The 21,845-nt window shown below is 38.1% G+C and overlaps 1 pseudogene; it reads left to right on the plus strand.

The window, feature by feature from the left end:
* The first annotated feature begins 2,091 nt into the window (after positions 1-2,091).
* Positions 2,092-21,845, plus strand: part of LOC108392590 (6-pyruvoyl tetrahydrobiopterin synthase-like) — a 31,384-nt pseudogene continuing 11,630 nt past the window's right edge.

Below are 21,845 nucleotides of genomic sequence, written 5' to 3' on the forward strand. Positions count from 1 at the left end.
CTGTGTCCCTTGGACATCCCTCCATCACTGTTAATTTTTGTCTGGCTGGTTTTGTGTTTGAGCACTTACTTACTTCCTGCCACTACATTATGCCACAGCTTCTTTTTGTATATTTCCCACCCCAGTCCCTTCTCCAAGGACCCCTGGTTCCTTTTATTAGTGAATGGTGTTAGAATGCAAGATCTGTGTGCTACATGGATTTCTTGCTTCTGAGGGTAAAAATGGTCACCATGCTGGGTATAGGCTTCCTTGTACGAACTGAGTGTGTCTTCTCTCTGGCTGCATGGAGCCTCTCAGCTGCTCCTTGGGCTCAGCCTTGCTGGCCCTGGTTCTCTTTACTAAAGCTTCATTGTCATTGCCTTTGCTCCTTAACTGTCTTTGCCTTGCTAATTCCTGCTCATTCCTCAGATATTCCTTTTCAGGGAAGCCTTCCAGAACACCCACATCAACCCAAATTATACTAAGGTTCTCCAAAATATACTTTCATAATCCCTTGTGTTTTTCCTCAGTGTTGCTTATCACATTTTGTAGCTACATATTAATTTTTGTAACTGTTTTATTAGTGTCTGCCTAAACCAGTAAGCTGTAGGGGACTGTGTCTGTACCCTCAACATTAAAGCTCCAGCATCACGCACATTGCATAGTACATAGTAAGTATAGCCTCAGTAGTTGAAAATAAATGAAATACCTGAAGAGCTAGTTTGTGGGGAAGAGCTAGAGAAAATCTTTCCTTTCTCTTTAGGACAGAACAATAGAATCTATAAGATAAGTTTAAAGGAGGGTAGCTATTGATTCAAAACAAATAAATTTCTTCTTACTATCCAATTTGGAAATAGTCCAGATCATGGAGTAGTGAGCACCTTATTACCAAAAATGTTTAAATAGAAAATAGAAAACCATGTGTCATTAGTGTCTGTACAGGAACTTGTCACATTGATGTAAATGTTGGATTGGGACATCATCACATACCCTTTCAACAGTGTAATATGGTTGAAAGCAACAGACCAAGGAGCCAAATGGACCTAGTTGTATCTTTCTACTGTTTCTTGCTCTGTGACCTTAGACAAATGCTTGGACCTTTGCTGAGCCTCAAATTTCTCATTTGGAAATTGGGGATAATAACTTTACTCATAGTTGGGACAATGAGGGTTGACTTACATGGTATGTGTGCAATGTGTAGCACAATGCACACAGGCAAGCTTTCAATGAAGAGAAGCTATTATTATGAAGCATATAGACCCTAGTAAATAGTACAGAATTTGGAGACAGACAATTGTGAGTTTAAATTTCTACTGCTTTTTATCAGTGCCCTCTGAGCCTCAGTTTCCTTAGCTATAAGGATAGTATTTATTATTTTGAAATGTTGTTTACAGGAAGATGTATAGAAACAGGTATAGAGAACCTGGCCCTAATATGCACTCAAAGGATGCTTGCAGGGCCAGACGACTTAGATATTCTAGGGCATGCCCAAGGAATACAGAAGTTTGTTGGTAATTTCTGCTTTGCTTAATGGGGCAGCAAACTGAGGGTAAAAAGTGAATGGCAGTAGAGGGGATGCATTCTAGAGGCTGAAGAAGGGGTAGAGAAGAGCGGAGTCAGGGAGATGAGTATTTGGTGCAACTTTATTTTTTGATTATCAAGAAATAGCCCATAGCATCTATATTATTGACCAATATTTTGGAATTTGGAATTTTTGTTGAAAGAGGGGCAGAGTGGTGAGTCTGGCCTCAAGGTGGACTCAAAGCGAGCAGAGATTGCCCACCAGGATTGCACTAGATTCTCTCCTTCCCCTTCTAATTCTTGGGTTCTGAGTTTCTAATCCCTGTTCTGACACACTTATTACTATGAGAATGAGATGAAATAAAGATATGTGGAAAAATGATTACAATATACATATAAATCATTAAAATCTAAGTGATTAAAAATATATAAATAAAGAATTCTCAGTACTGACTAGAAGAACCAGAAAATTCAGAATCGTATAATACTGATAGATCACATTAAAACATTATGAAATTTTCAAACTCCCTCATTTGAACTGCATCTGCTTCTAATCAGTTTTTCCAACCATCCTCCTAACATTAGATCCTTATGAGGTTAAAGCAGTGCCATTCACTCAGTCGATCAACAAATATCGAGTGCCTGCTGTATGGCAAGAACCAGTCTAGTGGCCAGGGAGATGCTGAGAAGCAGGACATGCAGAGTGTCGATGGGGTTTCCATTCTAGTGTTTGCCGATGGTGGTGGTGGTGAGTGGGGGCAGCCAGGCAACAACCAAAGAGACAAATGGACAAGAAAATACAGATGCCTAATCATAGCTATGGCTCATACATTAACACATTCCTTAACACACATGTCTAGTACCCACAAGGATGGGTACTCAGTAATTATCTGTGAACTAAAATGTATACATTAATATCTGGAAACTCATTTCCTCCTAGATTAACATTTTTTCTTTTTCTAACTGATAACTCATTTGAGCTAAAGTGCTTTTTCACAAATGTGCATCTTAACAATAGTTTTTTGGATAAGGCTGAAACAGGAGACACTGAAATGGATGGAGCAAAGCCAATGAAAAGCGGTTTGGGGATCAGAAGCTATGGGTCACTTTTTAGCTTACACATATAGCATCTCCTCTTTTTGGGCTCAGAGTCCATTTTTCAAGCAGATGAGGTAATACAGTATTAGTAATAAGTGAAGGAAAGTATAAGCTTCTTTTATGATAGCTAATCTGAATTGTTTGAACATCATTCATGTCATTATTTGATCTCTTTAACACAAGTTTGCTGAAGATTCAATTCAACTATCTAGACAACTTAAATGACTTATTTGCTTAAATGGTTGCTAAGTGAGATTGTAAAAATAAAACCTTAAGGACCTCTTGAGAGGATCAGATATTTTATAAAGAACTAAGATTTTTCATAAAGGATGTAATTCTTTACAAAATCTCCATGGATTCAAATAATTAACTATTTTCTAAGACTGTAATTCAATATAATACTATGCAGTGGTCAGGAGTGGACAGGAAAAACAAATGGTTTAAGAAAGATGCATCTCTTTTCTGCTATTTTTGCACCATAATATGACTGCTCAATTTTTATAAAAGCTATAATTGGCTATAAAGGATAACATGTAATAAAATTTAATCTAGTACTTACTTAATTGACAGTTTAATGATAGAGCATAAGGATAATTGGAAAATAATTATAATTTTTAGAAAGATAACATCATTTGTTTATATTGATTATTTTTACAGCACTATATATTTCAGTACACTCTGGGTTCTGAGGGAAGAGGGAATAGAGAGTGTATGGCACATGGAACTGGGAGTCAGGTGATACCACTCTTCCAGTCACAAGCTATGTTGCCTTTGGCAAATGCAAAAGTTACTTAACTTTTCTGACTCTCCTTTCTAAAGTTGTAAAATATGAGGATTGGAAAAAATGATACTTTCCTTCCAATTCTAAAACTGGATGATTTTTTTGATGCTTGATTTTAATGTTTTAATTGGGTAACTAAGCAAGAACCATTTCTTTAATATCCAAGTAAGAATTTCTGATAAATTAACCATAATAATTTATCAATTTCTGATAAATTAACCACAAGATTTAAATCAACTGTACTTAAAATATTCTGGCTTAATTTAAGCTTTTTCCTCCTCAATGATATGCATGCAATTTGTCTTCTGGCTATTAAATACCAATTTAAGTTAGAGAGTTCTCATTTTTTAAATACCTATGAGTTAATTATGATTTTCTTAATAAATTATTGGAAAGTAAAGTAATGAGTCAGAAATATAAAAACAGGTCTAAATTATCCATATAAATTCTCTAGCTTAGCATTTTTCCAAAATTATGCAGGATGAGATTTTTGCTGCTGGCCATGAAGGAGAAACTGATATGGGACTTACCATTCTACTGTGACAATTAAAACATTGGGCAAAATCCATGAAAAAATTGTGCTCAAACATTGAGCAAGAAGGCTGTGAGCTTTTAGAGAAGGGGGCCATATTGGGTGTGTCCTGTGATTGCTTCAGTGTTCCTCCTGGAGGCAATTTATGGGCCATGGAATAGGGAGGGAGACAGGCAAAGCACGGTGTCTTGCTAAGTTGTGAGATGAAAAGTTTAGTGGATGGACTTAATGGAAAATTATATTCTACAGAAGAAAATATTGCTGAACTGGAAATCAGAGCAATAGAAAACATCCCAAATGAAGCACAGAGAGAAAACAGATTGAAAAAAATTTTAAGAGCACCTTAGTAGCCTGATTGAAAATATCAAAGGGTTTAACTTTGCCAATGTGTATTTGAAATCCAGGGAGGAGAGGAGCAGAAAAAATTTAAAACAAATAGCTGAAAAATTTCCATATTTCAAGAAAATGTTAAGACATAAATCCAAGAATTTCAACGACCACCCCCATACCCCAAGCAGAATATACTGCAGAAAACCAAAGACAAATTATACAAAGGAGAAAAAAAAGATAAGAATGTCTTCAGAATTTCTATCTAAAACAAAGGAAGCCAGAAAACAATAGAAAGACATTTTTAAAGCAATTAGAGAAGAAAAATTTCAACCTACAAATCTATGTCCAGACTTACTATATTCAAAAATGAAGGCAAAACAAAAACTTCAGACAACCAAAGTGGAAAGAATCTATTGTTGGCAGGCCTCATCTATGAAAATATTAAAGGAAGTTCTTCAGACGGATGGAAGATAATGCCAGATGGAAACATAAATCTATAGAAAATAATGAAAATCAACAGAAATATAAATATTAGGAATTCTTTTTATTTTCTAGAAAAGATAATTCACTATTTACTGCAAAATATGAACAATATATGAGAAGGTTTATAAATGGGAATTTAATATGTGACAATAATAACACAAAGAAAAGGGGGAAGGGGTGATGAACATTTTAACATTATATGTAATACGGTATAATATTTGATAGGTTAAGAGTGTAAATGCAATGTTCATGAAAAAAAAGATGTATAGCTAATAAGTCAATAACAGAGAAATAATGAAGTGATAAACATGTTCCCTTAATTGGGATGAAGACAGAAAAGAGAAAAGGAATAAACACAAGGAATAAATGGAAAACAAATAACAGGATTATAGATAGAAATAAACCATATTGATAATTATGTTACCTGTATATTATCTAAGTGTAACACTTAGAAGCAGAGATTAAATGACTGGATGAAAAAAACCATACTATCCACACCACCACCCCATTAAACATGAATTCACACATGAGTTAAAAGTGAATGAAAGCAAACATGAATCAAAATAAAATAGGAATAGCTGTATTAGTATCAGACCAAGTATTCTCCAAAATAGAGAATATTATTTGTGTTAATGAGGGAATTTCCTAAGGATTATAAGGTTCAATCATAATGAAGACCTATAAATTTCAGTGCACACTATAACAGAGCTTCAAAATACATGATGCAAAAACAGACAGAGCTGAAAGGTGAAATAAATTAAAGCTTGCCTATTTAAAGATTTCAAAGTCCTCTCTCAGTAACTGATAGCTAGCTAAAATGTAGAGATAACATCAGAAAGAATTATGGACTTAAACTATCAGCCAACTTGACATTTATAGAATACTCCATCCAGCGTGAACAGAATACATATTCTGGGCAATTGTATAAGGAATAATCACCCAAATAGATTATATGCTGGTCTATAAAACAAGTTTCAGTTAATTTAAAAGGTTTGAAATCTTACAGAGTCTGCTTTATCACGGAAACAATTCAATTAGAAATCAATAGAACAATGCATGACAAAACTCTTAATGAAACAACACACAACTCTAAAATATAAAAAGACTGTTGGTGAAGATGTGGAGCCAGTAGAACACTCATGCATGTAAAATGTAAAGGAGTATAAAATGGTTCAACCTACTTTGGAAACAATATGCTAGTCTCTTTTAAAGTTAAACATACCTATATATGAATCAGTAATTATACTCCCAGGTATTTATTCAGGGAAATTGAAAGAATATATCTACGCAAAATCATATACACAAATATGTAACTATTAATAATAATCCCAAATTGGTAACAGCACAAATATTTACTTAATGGCGAATGGATAAATAAATTCTAGTTTATCTATATGATGGAATACTATTCAGCAATAAAGGAAGGAATGAACTACTGATACATATAAAATCATGAATGAATCTTGAAAATATTATGCTCAGTAAAAGATACCAGAAACAAAAAAGTATATACTATATTGTTTCATTTACGTGAAATAAATTACACAAAAGAGAAATTTGATCATAGGCCTGGGGTTATAGGTCTTTAGGGACTGGGAGTAAAGGGGCACAAGACAATTTTTGGGGTGATGGAAATATTCTCTGTCTTTAATGTGGTGGAGCTTACACATGAGTGTATGTATTTGTCAGAACTAATAAAACCTTTATATTTCATATAGCTGCCTTTATTGTATTAGGGAGGTTTATTCCTTAATACATTTGATTAAGAAAAGGGCTAGATTTGAAAAACTTCTATAGGTCGTTTCCAAGTGTGACCTGAGAAGAATAATTTTGTGATCAAATATATTAAAGAATTTCAATAAAATCTTAATGAATTCAAACAATTTTAAATAAGAATTCTTAGAGTCTTTAGCAGGCTATTTTTAATTTGAAATCTCAGAGACATTCTCATGTTTTTAGCCATTCCCTTACTTTTATGTGGAGCATCTTTCTGGAGTAGTTCTTTTTTTATGTTTGAAAAATACTCCCCTATTTCAACTAGGTATTCTGCTAAATGTGAAGTGATTTTTTTCTCTTTATTCCTCAGTTTCATGACAGTGACAACGAGAGCTTTTTTATTTCATTCTGGTCAAGAATTGAAAGGGATTATAAGGAAGAGATGTTATAGGTGAATGGATGAATAAAATGTGGTCCATTCAGACAATGGAACATTATTCTCTGCTAAAAAGAGGTGAGCTATCAAGCCTTGGAAAGATATGGAAGAACCTTAAATACATATTGCTAAGTGAAAGAAACCAGACTGAAAGGGAACATACTGCATAATTCCAACTAGATGACACTGGAAATGTCAAAACTATGGAGACAGTAAAAACATCAGCAGTTGCGAGTGGCTGGGGAGGGGAATGGATGAATAGGTGGAGCACAGAGGATTTTTAGGGCAGTGAAAATACTCTGTATGATACTATAATAATGGATACATGTCATTATGCATTTGTCCAAACACACAGAATGTACATCAAGAGTGAGCCCTAAGGGAAACTGTGGTTTTTGGGTGACTATGGTGTGTCAGCGTAGGCTCATCAGTTGTAACAGATGTACCACTCGGGTGAGGGATGTTTCTAATGAGGGAGGCTATGCCTGTGTGCTGGGGAGGGGGTATATGGGAAATATGCATACTTTGCTTTTTCTTTTTAATTTTTCTGTGAACCTAAAAAATGCAATCTTTTTTTAAAAAAGATTGTAAGCATTTAGAAAAGAAGCAACAATTATTGTTAGACTTAATGAGCTCACCAAGAATAAATCATCCATGGTAGAATCATGTCCTTCTTGGTGGGTTAGATAAACAGAGCACGTTTGGATTTCAACATGATGTCAGAGTCTCCCAATACATCTTTGTGAGTAGGTGGAACTATATGAGGATAATTAAACATAAATAGAGTAAGTCACAGGAGAGCCATAGGCTAGATTTAAAAGGTCAGTGTTTACCTGAACAGTGATATTTTTAGAGCCATAGCACTCTTCTTTCAACCTTTTGTGTATATGTATAGTTTTTATTTTTTACATATAAACAATGCCAGGTTTTCAAAAATAAGTTCTTACTTTTTTTGAAAAGATGTGAAACAATGACATGCCATTCAAATATGATATTTTAAATGTCATACTGATCAGAATTTTATGTTGTTCAAAATTTAGAAAAATGGTTAAAATACTTGATGTTATAATTGTTACCATAAAGAATTTAAGTGATCTTGAAATAACAGATACACATTTGAAAGAAAGAAAGGTAAATACCTAAGGATAAATTTATGCCATTGGATTCAGAGTAAAATAATTGTACTAGTGAAATGTGATATATAAGAGGATTTAAGAACTTTAGGATGATTGCAAGTAGAATGTAGATTAACTATTGACATGCCTCACCAAAATATCTAAATTAATAATGGTTTTATTTTATCAAATGTCTACTATGTCCCAGGCATTGTTATGAAGTTTACATACATTTATCTGTCTCATGTCCATCTTTAATTTTTAGGTTTAATTTTTGCCATTTGATAAATTGAAGTTTTAAGCTCAGAAAGGTTACATAATTTGCTCACGCAGTTAATAAGAGTTGGGCCTAGATTACTAACCTCAGATCCTCTTTTCACAAGATCCATATTCTTTTTCTTCTTCTGACTCATTGGTGTGATCTTAGCATGCATGAAGAAAAAATAGCTAACATGAAAGATGTCATAGGCACATTTTAATCTAAGCTATTCAGAGTCCCATTTGGAGTTTCCACTTGATTAAGAACACCACAGTTTAAGAGCAAAACTGGAGTACTTTTAGAGCATAGGTGATCATATGGAGAAGAGATTTAAACTCATTTTGTATAAAGTGGAGTTAAAAAAAAAACTCAGGATTTTTGACCTGGACAACTGAGGATTCTGTTGGCCTGTGGTAGCTGTCTTCAACATTTGGATAACTGTTGTTTGAAAGAGGTGTTACATTTTTCCTTTGTGACTCCACAGAGTGAAACTAGGACTAGTACATGAAAAATCGTGAAACCAGCTTGGGTTAACACAGGCAAAATAAGCAGAGAGTAGTTGATCACTTACTTGGATACCAGCACAGAATCACTGGCAGTCTCAGCTGACTTTAAGGTTCCTTACAATACTTGGAGTCTTTAACTTTATAGAAACAGCAGTATAGAAACTAACTGTGTGGAAGTTAGCATGCATTTCTTAAAGAGTGATTTTATTGAACACCTTTATTTTGAAACCAGATTAAAACTGAAACGACCCACAGCAACACACCTGCATGTTAAAGCAAGCGGGCAGCTGCTGGTGCCGAGAGAACGGGGCCCGTGCTGTTTCATCCACTGTTCTAAACACCTGCCAGACAGTATTTACTTTCGGACAAAGATCCTTGGTGCGTATTTTCAACATTCTTTAAGGGAGCTGACTGCTAAACGTTTTCATCTCCATCCCAAGTATGAGGCTTTGGGTCCTGGCAGAGGAAGAGGCCAAGAGAACCTTCACTCTTCAGAAGGTGAATGTTTTTGGCTGTGATGGAAATAACTCAGCAGTTATGTGGGACTCATTCTTTCCATCTCATATGTCAAAAAGACCTACTGGGATGAGCCACCAAGACATCCAAGGTCCATGTGGCCTCAGCAAGCAGCCCTCAGGACACTTTGTGGACAGCATGGCCTTCATGCAGCGCTCACAGAAGGTAAGACATATTCTGTCCCTCTCCCCACCCTTGTGCCCCTAAATCCTCCATTGACAGTTTTCTTTATCGACCTACTAAATTTTCACCAACTCTCTCAAAGTATTTTGAAGATCTTTTTTGCAGTTTATACCCTTGATACTCAAAGTGTGGTCTGTGGACCCACACTAGCACCTGTCACTGGGAGCTGGTTAGAAATGCGGGTTCTTGGCCCTCACACAAGGCCTATCCAACCAGAATCCACTTTTTAATATAATTCCTAAGGGATTTGTAGGCACATGAAATTTTGAGAAGCACTATTTTAGACGACCTGCTCATAATCTTACCAATTTTATTAACATACTGGGTGGTTTAGTACTTTCTCACATTGGTCAAATTTTACTTTTTCATGTCTTAAAATATATCCTTTAGTTTGAGAATAATGAACTTTCTGGGACTATTGCTTAAACTAGAATCTTCCACTAATCCTTTGCTCTCAGTCCTCATAACCCAATTGGCCATCCATCATGGAACTTTAAATGCTATCTCCAAACTGTCTCCCTGCCACGTGCCGCAAGAGACCTGGATCGGACTCCATCACTTCAGTCTGGACTATGCTTAAGCTTCTGGCTTCTTTCTACTCTAGTTTAGTCTCCAAACTATGGGAAAAGGTAATTTGTACTGAAAACACCCTTGTTCTAGGACAATTTTCTTTCTCTCTCTTTTTTTTTATTAAAGTATCATTGGTATGCAATCTTATGATGGTTTCAAATATGCAACTTGGTGGTTCAGCAGTTACCCGTATTACTAAATCCTCATCCCCTCTCGCACGGTTACTATCTATCTTTGTAGAAGGATGTTACAGAATCACTGACTGTATTCTCCATGCTGTGCTACTGTACCAGTGACCACCTCATATTGTGATTGTGAATTATTGTGCCCCTTTAGCCTTCTCACCCTTCCCCCCACGCCCCAACCCCTGCCCCTTGGTAACTACTGACAATTTTCTAGCTGACTAGTTTGCATTCAAATTCTTCTCTAATCAGTCTCCAGTATATTTTAGCTTTTTCCATTGCCACGTTTCTACCAAACACCTTAATTCTAGTTAAAAACGATACTGGCCATTCCTGCATTTCCATTTTCCTGAAAGCTTACCTTCACGCTTTCTCCTACTCTTCTTTCTTTCTAGATTTATACTGAAAATAAAGCCTTCCCCAGTCTCCCCAGATAGAATGAGTTGCTTCTTGCTCTACTAATGTAGCACAGTTTACACGTGTGTGCTGCCATGTTCCAGTGTTACTTATTTTCTTGTTTCTATACACTGCTACATTATGAGTGCCTGCAAGGCATTGATAAGGGAGGCATAATAATGTTTAGTTAAAAATAATATGTTCTGGAGTAAAAACCTATGTCAAATTCCTTACTACTGCATGACCCTAGGTGAGGGACCCCTCTAAGCTTCAGCTTCCTTGTCTGTAATATGGGGATAATCACACCTGTCTTGAATGGAGTTTGTGGGGATTAAAATAAAATATGGTTTCATTTACATGATGATTAGTTTGTAATAATAACTCAGTTTTGTTCTAGAAGGAAAGGGTATTTTAGGTGGTAATCAGTGTAGGGGCAGGGGCAAGAACTTAACCATGGAAAATGATATGAATCCAAATTCTTGAATTAGAAGGTAAGGTGCAGTGTGGCTTCATCATAGGTAGAAGAAAGAAGCCCATGAACTTGAACTAAGATACAGGATGAGAGGCATCACAGTGACCTGCCTTAATGCTGAGTTCCCCGGACTGACTTCCTGAGTACTGACCTCCGTGGATCCAGGAGGGTGGGCACAGGTGATGCGGAGCTAGAGAGCAAACAGTCACCTGTAAAGTGATGTGTAGTCACCTATCTAAAGTGTGGGGTCATGTTCTCCTCTTTGTTTCTACTCCTTCCTGATGACTTCTAACATTTTGTAGGTCTTGGTATGTGATGTCCATCTTTCATTCCTCACTGTCTTTCTGTCCCTCCTTCAGTCTTTTTTCTCTCTCTCTCTCTTCCTCCCCCACCACTTCTCCCTCCCTCCCTTCCTTCCTTCCTTTTCTTTCTTTCAGACAGAGTTACTTTAGTGACAAAGAGTATTCGTTCAATATACATGCAATTAAAACCAACAGACAGAGCACACAGAGTTGGAGACAATTGCTTGTCGTTATCAGTGCAGACAGGTTTGAACTAAAATCCTAGAATGGAAAGAGTACCACTTTCTATGAGCCAAATGCAGTGATTTTGATTAAAGAAGACAGTGTTAAATAGGAGATATAATCCATATGATAAAAAAACAAATCTTAAATCTTAATTCCAAACATGTGCACTGAAAACACTTTATTCTTGGGAGTACTTTCTTACAATACAACAAATTCTCATTCACTTTTAAGGGAAGCAGGAAACAAGAACGAAGTGCATTTCCTGGAATCCAGCCTGTGCACCTAGGATTCAGACATTGGGACTTTAGGGCGGCAGAGCAGGAACTGCCCGTGTAGACTGATCGTCCTGGAGCCTGTGGCAGACCGAGCCCACTGGCAGGCTGCTCATAGCCACGTACCTACCAGGTTGCTTTCAAAAGTGTGCCACTAGTTTTTAATTAATGCACATTAATTGTTGCTACAACTGAGTGTATATACTGTTTTAAGAAGTCAGGGACTGTGGTATAGAGTGAGTTCAATTTGTTGCAAGCAAGAGTGTGAGGCCAAGCGGGTGCCAAAGGAAAGTGGTGTTGGCTGGGCCATGTGAGAACTTGGCGGTTTAACCGTGAGAGGAGCAGAGTTAGGACTGTCCGCACTTCTGCTCTTACAGGGACATGGTGCGGAAGGACAGATGACAGCATTAATAAATCCTGTGATAACCATCGATGTTTTATGTGGATTTTTAGTGCTAGAGTAGTGACTATGTTGTATTTTAGTTTATAGCTCTAGCCTTGTTTTGAATTTTTTAATTTCTTTCAAGCTTGACCCACAATTCAAGGATCTAAGTGTGCTGGAAAAAAAAAAAGTTAATAACCATGACAACAGTGCTGTTATTGCCTTTTGTGCTTTTCTCAAATTCATAAGAAGTAGGGGGAAAAATTTAATTCTTGCTGCATGGCTACTATGTGCCAGGCTGTGCCAGGCTTTTTACCCATGTTGTTTCATTGTTTCATTAAATTCTCCAAATCATTATGGAAGGAGTTAACATTCCCATCTGTTAGATAAGGACACCAAAGTTTCAAAAGATTGAGTAAGATTTTTCAAGAGCACAAAGCAAGTGAAGATAAGATTTAAATCCAGATCACTTAGCTTTAAATTCTAGGCCTTTCCTTATTATTATATATTTACTTAATGTTATCAACCCTTTTACACGGAAATAATAAATATAATATTATCTGGCATATGTACTGATCTGCCTATTCGTCTATGTATCTATGTCTCTATCTGCATATGTATGTATCTATTGTCTGATGGATATACACTGTTGTTTCTATGGCTCTTAGATTACAAGACCCAGAGTCTCATATCCTGAGACAGATACAGGCCTGGACTTTGTTACTGTTACCGCTACTTGCTGTGTGACCTGAAACAAATCCTCCAGTGACTCAATTTCCTAATCTGTAAAATTAGAGGATTTGGAGCATTTGCTTTCAGTAACCCTTTCAAGCACTAATCTCTTTGTCCACACAAAGACTATGTACAAGAATTTACACTGAAATTCTATTTGGGTATGAAAAAGAAAAGTAAGTGGCACTAGAGAAATCCTTTAGGGAGCAGGGTTCATAGTTGGAACATCATGTGCTTCCTGGTGGATAAGTGGGAGAAGGGATGGTTTAATTAGGAATAATTCCTGTTGAGACAGTGTTAGTAAAGTAGAACAATTCCTGTTGAGACAATTTTGGTAAAGTATGGGTTTTGGAACAACAGATACCTGAATTTGAATCATGATGTGATCAATTATTAGTTGCATAACCTTCGTAATTTCTCCTCTATAAATTGGAAGTAATTGTGGGCTCTGGGGGACTGAAATGAGATAATAGGAACTACCTACTTAACACATGGCATAGAACATGGTTGGTATTCAGTAAGTGGTAGTTTCCTCCTCTTCTCTCCTCTGTGTGTGATGTTGGTAAAAACATGGCAAAATAAAAATCTGAGCCATGTCAGTACAAAGTTCCCCTGATAACATCTCTGGACCATCAGACAACTCCAGGAAGATCAGAATTGAAAAGTCTAGACTGACTCCATTCCAACTTCATGTACCAGAAGAACCACACTGTCCTTCTCCTTTTTTAAAGTCCCTGAGTAATCCCTTTGCATTTTTGAGGAAAGTTTGATGTGTGCAGACCTGGAGGCCTGGCCACACACCATGGGTATCTGATTTTTCCTTCTCCCTCCTTTTCCACCGTCTCTCATGAGGAAACCTTTAATCGGAGCTCTTGCCAGGTGATGAGGTCTCCACATTCCTTCTAGCAGCTGCTGTGTATGTATGGTGTCTGGTGGTGTTTTAACACCTGGTTCAATATTTACCTGGGAGGGCTTCACTTTGCTCCCTGGCCTTATTCACAGAATGGAGCTGTCCAGAAATGATACCTTGGGGATTGCTATTAAGTATCCCCAAAGCTGACCATTTCGTATTCACCTGTCTTTCCAGAAACTCTCTTCCAGCTAGCAGGTCCTGAAATGGACTCTGCTGCCATCTTTCTTTGGCGCTTTGAAGCTGTGAGCACCACGAACATGAGGAATTAATTAAAAGAAGCACATCCCAAGTTTGCCGGTAACTAAAAGAAAGAAGGGAATGAAGTGTTTGATTTACCTTCACTGTACCATCTTATGAGGGAAGAAAAATAAAAGAAAACTCTCACTTCTTAAACTTCTTCAGCTGCAATGCTCACTTGTAAAGTCACATTCATACAGCACCTAGCCATAGTGTTTTTAGGTCCATTATTTCTTTCCAGCAACCCCATGTCAGCATGTGGCTGGTATTATTATGCCACTTATAAATGGAAAATGGAGGCTTAGAGCAGTTAGGTAACTTGTCAAAACATTTCACATCCCCTGTGGAATGAAATGGGGAATGCTTAGGCAAAATAAAACATATGTACAAAGAAACACATAAGACTAGTTAACAACCAGACGTTATGATGGGTGTTACCATTAACCTATTTCAGAGATAAGAACGCATGGCTATCAGTTATGTCTTCACATGCCCAATTGTATCAAACACTTTGCAGAATGATGAAGAGTGCATTTATACATTGTTAAAATAAAAGATATTGTGGTAGGAAGTATGCCATGGAGGTGGGAGCATGAACATGGGTCCATGAATCTTTGTTCCACTGTGGTAAGTGACTTAACTCTTCTAGTTGATCTAGTTGCTAATCACTCTGTAGCTCAGTTTCCTAATTTTTAAAGTGGGAATGAATAATTTCTGATTAGCGCCATTGTAAGAATTGCAGTCAGTAGCACGCCCGGTGTATGGTACAGACTTAGTGCTGGCTCACACACTGGAGGGCTTGTTGTCAGTTTGCTATTCCAGGAAGGTGCTCACACCGTTTTGGTCTGTCTCTACTTTTGTCTGGGCCTCTGGGACTTGAAGAGAGAGGGGATCTGGCTGGAAGCAAACTACCCATGCACGTACATAGTCTGGCTTGCTGGCCAGATCTGTGTCCTGTGTAATTACACTGACATCTCAGTATGTTCTCACCTCGCAAGTAGTCTTGCTTGTATCATATTTGCATTTGAAAGTGATAGCTCCGGAACCGTAAATGCTGAATGGCCTCCGGGTAACTTGATGCCATGCAGGGCAAAGTGCTTGCCTTCAAAATGCTGTCAGGAAGATTCACTTTTTTATAACAATTTTTATAGGAATTCCCGTGGAGGAGAATTCTCAGGAGAAGAATTTGGCCTCTTGGTTTGAGGCACATCTGGTTCTTTGAGTTGTCAAAGAGCAAGTAGTCCATAACAATTGAGAGAATGAGGTAAATGTGAAATTGGAGCTGGACAAATTCAGGAGAAATTCAAATTACAGACAGCTTTATTTACCTTTCAAAACATCCTGCTGGTTCATAAATTAGAGGGAGATTCTTTAAATTAATCAAAAATGGGAAACCAGTGGAATCCCAATAGAACTGTGGTAATATAATTAATTCTCTTCATTCAGAGACTACTTAACTAATTTGTGGATTTTCTAGGATCCTGGCTTTCCGCTTTCACACCCAACTGTGACACCTTTTGGTCTGTTCTCTGCATAACAATATCCTCGGTAATGTGTGGGTAGAGAAGGCAAAAGGGAACCATTAAATTAATTTTAAGTGTAATCTCATATGTTAGTCTCCGTCTTAGGTAGGCACTAAAGAAATGTTTACTAGATGAAAGGAAATCTGTGTATTAGCAGTTCTGGACTGACTGGATTCTGGAGTTGCCATGAATTTTGTTAATCCATTTTACTCTCACTGTCTGTGTAATTGCTGACTGAGCCATCAGAAGTCATAATTAGAGGTTTTCCTCTAGGCTTAAGGGGTTCTTCCTATTTCCATGAGGTCCTGTGGTTTAGAGAAAATATTCATATGTGGAATTTTGTAAAAGTTAAATTGTAACCAAATCAGTAGCGATATCCAATTATCTCAGAAGAAATTTCTTTCTCCTGTGAACTCCTAAATAACAGTGTTTGTGTGTCCCTGTGTGGCAGTTATTACATGCCTTGCGTCGTACTTCTTTGCATACAGTCCCGTCTCTCCTGCTAGACGGCAGTGCAGTCACCTGGAGGGCGTCTCTCCTCTCATCTGTATAATCTCCAGCGCAGTCCAAGAGAGCTAGAGTGTAAGCCACATTTGTAATTTATAATTTTCTAATCTATGTTAATAAAAATAAAAACAGAAAACCAAATGAAATTAGTTTTAATATCTACTTAAGCCAGTGAACCCAAATTACCATTTTAATATGTAGGTGATATAAGAAGTTATTAGAGCTATTTTACACTTTTAAAAACATGAAGTCTTCGACATCTTGCATGTACTTTACACTTGTGGTACATTTCAGTTCATACAAGCTAGATTCAAGTTTTCAATAGCCCCGTGTGGCTAGTGGCTCCCGTCATGGACAGCCTGACTTGAGAACACTGGGTGGTGGGCAGTTATTCAGGGCTCTGCTCTCAGAGTGAGGTTGGTATGGGTTCAAATCCCCACTGCACTGATTCTCTAAGCTTCAACATCAAGAGTAATATTAATAATGAGAAAATAACTGGCATAAGGTATGTATTCAAAAGGTAGTTAAGTGAATCAAAATATTTTTCATGGGAGGTTATTCGAGGGTTGAATGAGATGTGCATGTAAAGCCCTTAGCACAAAGTATGGCACGTGGAACTCCTTCAATTCAAATGCACTATTACTGTTATTAAGATGCTGTCTAGACACTAGAACATATTCAATAGGTATTTTCCCCTCATGTCTCGTAGCCAAACTTTTGTTCATCCTTTATAACATATCTCCTGAAGGATTTTCTCTCTGAAGCCCTCTTCCCTTCCAACCAAGTCTATCTGAATCTTTTCTTCCTCTGTTCTTTCACAGAACTTGATTCATTCTTTTTAAAATTCCTTATTACAATGTAAGTATTTGTGTGTTTTCATTTTCCTTTACATGATAAGCCCCCACATGTGGGGACATTCTTTTTTTACCTCATTATGTGCCACACATTAACTGGCACATAGTAAGTGCTAAGTACATTTTTAATATATAAGAAATGAACAAATCCTTTTCTTCAAACATGAGAGATTGAGATCTCTTCCAGAAGAAAGCTTCTTAGATTGTTTTTCTGGTCTGAAAGGTTCTTAGAAATAAATAAATATGGTGTCAGTTTTGAGTTTCCTCTCAAGCATAATTGAGCTGATGGAGATTTCCTGAGATAGTAAAACTCATAGTTGGTTTTAATAGGACAGTTACAGACCCTGAGGAGAGGATAAGGTGTCTGTGACTGCTGGGTGATGGTATTTTGTAAAAAGCCACTGAAACTAATATAACTGACACATCTAAAGTGAGGAGGATACGTCCTTTTTTCATTGTGGGTCACAGCTGTGTAGGGCACCAGCTAATTCATGAAGGGTGTATAGTTACCCAGGATTTAAACGTAGATAAACTCCAAGTCTATAGCTGCCAATCACAGAACATTCCAGTACTGGTCAGAGCAGAGCAGTCTTATGAGATTTCCTTTTGCTTCTAGGGCTTAGCCCTATGGGCACATCTGTATTATCCTTGTTCTGGCCCTAAGAAGCTTCTTTCTGAGGCTCGTGTTCATTCCTTAACTTCCATCAGATAACATAGAGGTGGGGCTGAGGTCAGAATCACTGAAGTTAGGCCAGTCAATTTTATGTGTGGTAAATCCGTATGGAATTAAACTGTTTTGCCGTCCGGTGTGCCTGCCCTTGGCTTCCGCGACTGTTGCCTCAGCCTTCCGGTGTAGTCTAAGCAAAGGTGAACGGTTATTTCAATCAAGTGTTTGTTATTCCACTGAAATTGGTATCGGACATGGGTAAGGCACTGGGGTATGGACATGACTGGGAAGTGGTCTGTCCCCTGACATGTGGCAGGAGAGATAGACAGGCATTCTGCTGTAAGAGGCAGGTGTGAGGGCAATGGTAGACATTTGTGCAGATTGCTGTGGGAGTATAGAGTAGGGACAATTCATACTTATATGTGTTGGGTAGATGTAAAACAGAAAAATCACCTGGCTCTATATCTTCTTAGCCAGCTAACCATAAGTAGTGGAACTACCTACCTCAGCTTTGGTTTTTTGAAACTGTTAAACAGAGAAAATTAAAGCACTTGTCTCTGTGGGTGGAATTGACTGGGACCATATGAAGGATTGTCAAGCAGCAAGAGAGCTGGATACATAAGCCGATGCATATGGGGCTCTTGGCACAGGGATAGAGTTGAATAAGTGTTTGCTGTTGCCATTATCTAAACATGAGGGGATCCTTTGAAGTGTATTGGTCCCTGCATTTTCTGTAATTGAACAAATTGTGACAGAATTTCACTTTATATTTAGATTCAAGGTATTCTGGTGACAATATGAAAATTCATATGTGTGTTTTTTCAAATCAGGATTTTTCTAATTCAGTTAAATCTAAATGGGAGAGTTATTTAGGGGGACTTGCTCTATCAGGAATAGGGTGAGGGGCTCTGCTCTGTCACTGTGACAAAACAATTTAAACCCTGTGATATTGGTGAAAGAGTAGTTGAACAGATCAATGAATAGAGTAGACATTTCAGAGGGAACTTTAGTTTGTAGAACGAGTTTATTATGATGAAGGAAGAGTCATAATACAGAAGGAATGAAATACGTATTGCACTGTGCTGAGAAATTTGTTGTTTTGAAAAGAAAATCAACATATACCCCCTTTTCAAAGCCTATATAAAAGCACAGTCCTTGTGGATTAAGATTTAAAAAATAAACACACATACACACAGATAACATGTATGACTAAATACTTACTTTTTGGTTGGAGAGATAACTTCCTGTTGCCCTTAGACCAAAGTCTAAAATTGTTCCAATGGCTTGAGAAACTCTCTGGTCTCTGCCCAGTTCTCCCTTTTACCCAGAATCACCCCTCCTTCTGTGTTCCTCCTGTAGGGTACCACTCTCGGTTCCTTGAACGTGCTGTGCTCTACTCTGCTTCCTGGACTTGGCTTTGTTACTACTTTGTCCGGATGGTCTCTCTCTCTCTCCTCTGCACACTCACCCGCATTCTCCAACCCCTAAACCTTGTTCTGCCAGTTTAACCTTCACTTCTTATACTTTATATGATGCTAAATACCTTGAGGGTATGATTGCACAGCAGTCTGAAGCTCTCCTTTTGTGACATCCTCACACGTGTAACTGCCAGTTAGATTCTGCCGCCTCCTTCACTGTAGTCTATGTGAGAGCGGAGCCCAAGTCCTGGCTTACTGCTGCTACACCAGTATCTACCCAGTGCTCGGCGCACACTGAAAAACTATTAGATCAGTGAAGAAACCAAAGAAAACAGACAGTTGATTACATCAAAACTAAAGCAAAAATTTTTTTGTGCTGTTATAAATCATTGTAGAAGAGAAATGGTTTCATAGGGTTGGGATAAAGATGTTTCTACTTTTTTTCTCTACTCATAAACCACCCCCAAAGCAAAGATAACTAAAGGATGACACAGACATCATCTTCAGTGAAATTGTATGGTAAGTGAAGGAATGGTACACGAGTCCACGGCACAGAGGACAGTCAAAGCTAAATGCACACAGACTATGAACCACTCTGAGTTGCCCCACAAACTTCAGTGAAGCCCTGGAATTGGAGGCATAAGCATAAATTAAGGATAAAGTATGTGGGTGTGGTGGTGGCGGGAGGGAAGGAGGGACTTGCTAGAAAGAGGAGATGTGCTTGGAAGTCTTTTTAAGGAGCAATTAGATCCCTAGGTGATCAATCCCAACCCAGAATAAGCCAGTGATTCTGGTAGAGTGGAACCAGCGAGGCTAGAGGGAATGGCAGGCACAGGGAAATGGGGAGCAGAGGCCTCGGAGAGTAAAGAGATGGAAGTACAAGTCTTCCTATTGAGAAATGTCCAGTTCCAGAGCTTGGCAGCCGACTGACTGAATCTTCACAGGAAGGAGCTGAGAGGAACCTTCCTTGGAAAACTGGTACCACCCCACAGAAAACACCATCAGGTTGACCTTGACCATTGGGAAGGGTGGCTGGCTGCCACATCACCTCATAGTGATATATTGGGGGACATGCCCTGCTTCACACCCTCCCCTGAACCTCCAGTCAGCATTTTGTGTCCCACTCGGAAAACATAGACTGGCAAGGCTGTTAGCATTTGAGGAAGCCTCTGGCATGAAACAAGGAAATTAAGAGAGAGTAAAATTAACAATCTATCTATCTAGGTAGCTATCTACCTACCTAACTAAATAGATAATGAAAGGGAGATTTGGAATGACAGAAATGCAGGAAGAATAATGTTAAGAAAGAAAACATTGCCATTAATATGTTTGAAGAGTCATGAATGTGTATTGCATTCCTAAAACCAGAGCAGGATACTGTAAAAAAAAAAAAGAAAAGACCATTTAGCAAACAAAATAGGACTCCTAAAAATGGAAAATTTTAAGTTTTAAAGTAACATTTTCAATAAAACTGAAGGTCTCTTCATTTACTCAGCAGTCATGTATTGACTGTGTGTTGTGTGCTAGGCCCTGGTCTGGGCACTGATGGAATGAAAGGCTTTGCCCTCTGGTGGCTTACATTCCACTGGCACAGACACGTGCTAAGCAAGTACATGCACAAGTAAAACACAGACACTGTCATCTGGATGATGAGTGCTTTGGAGAAGGAAGATAGGGTCAGGGAGGGAACACCGGGTTTCTTTTTTATAAAAGGCAGTCAGGGAAGTTCTCACTGTTCACCTCCTATATTTTCCTGCAACTCAGTTAATCTATATATACTTTAAAAAAAATGCATGTAATTCCTTCAGAGTAAAATATGTGAGATATTTCTAAAATATATGTAAACCCAGTGTATAATTACCCCAGAAGACATAATGAAGTCATAAAATACTTCACCTTTAGTCAGAATCCCCACGAATATGGCATAAAAATGCAGATTGATACAAATGTGATATAATGGTAATTCAAATATTCCAAGTGCCATCATCATTGGACATGACTTTGTGAAAAGACCAAGGTTCCAAATGCAGTGATGCGTAATGGCAGCGAGGACACCCGAAGGCACGCAGGGGCAAGGAGGTTCTTTCCCGTGTGGCCTCCCTGCACTGCTCAGCATCCAACGGGTCTGCCCTCCTCACTCGGTGGAGGAGAGTGCCTGCCCCTCACGGCGACAGCAAACCCCCTGGGGAATTTTACAGAAGGCCCCCTTCATTGCATTACCACCCTCTTTGAGAAACACTGACTGAGGGCCTTGAAAGCTATTTTCAGGGTTCTTGGCATTTTCGAAGAGTTATATGGAAAACCACTGGAAGTTGCACCACAGGAGTGATATGATCTGCCTCATGGTCTAAAGAGACCTCTGCTGCACATAGGCTGCAGTGAGGAGGAGCAGAAGCAGAAGTTTTGTTAAGATGCTCTGCAGTCTGCCAGGGTGGCCACAGCTCAGGGTATCGGTGAGAAGCATCTGGATTCTGGATACATTCATTATGTAGACGTAACAGGATTGGCTGATGAATTGCATGTGAAATGATAAAAATTAAGGAGTCAAGAATAGTAAAATTAGGCCTCAGGCTTCTCTGAGACTGTGCTCTCACACGTTGCCATCATTCTTTGTGATGCTTTCTTGACATGGAGGCCAGTCCAAAGTTGTCAGGTTTTGTAAAACTATGCTTTTGTTCGTTACTAGCCTGCTAAGCTGTAGGTCCCTCACTTTTGCTTTTCAGTTGTCACCCAGGAGC

This window comes from Manis javanica, chromosome 11 (genome assembly GCF_040802235.1).
Source record: "Manis javanica isolate MJ-LG chromosome 11, MJ_LKY, whole genome shotgun sequence".
Lineage (NCBI taxonomy): Eukaryota > Metazoa > Chordata > Mammalia > Pholidota > Manidae > Manis > Manis javanica.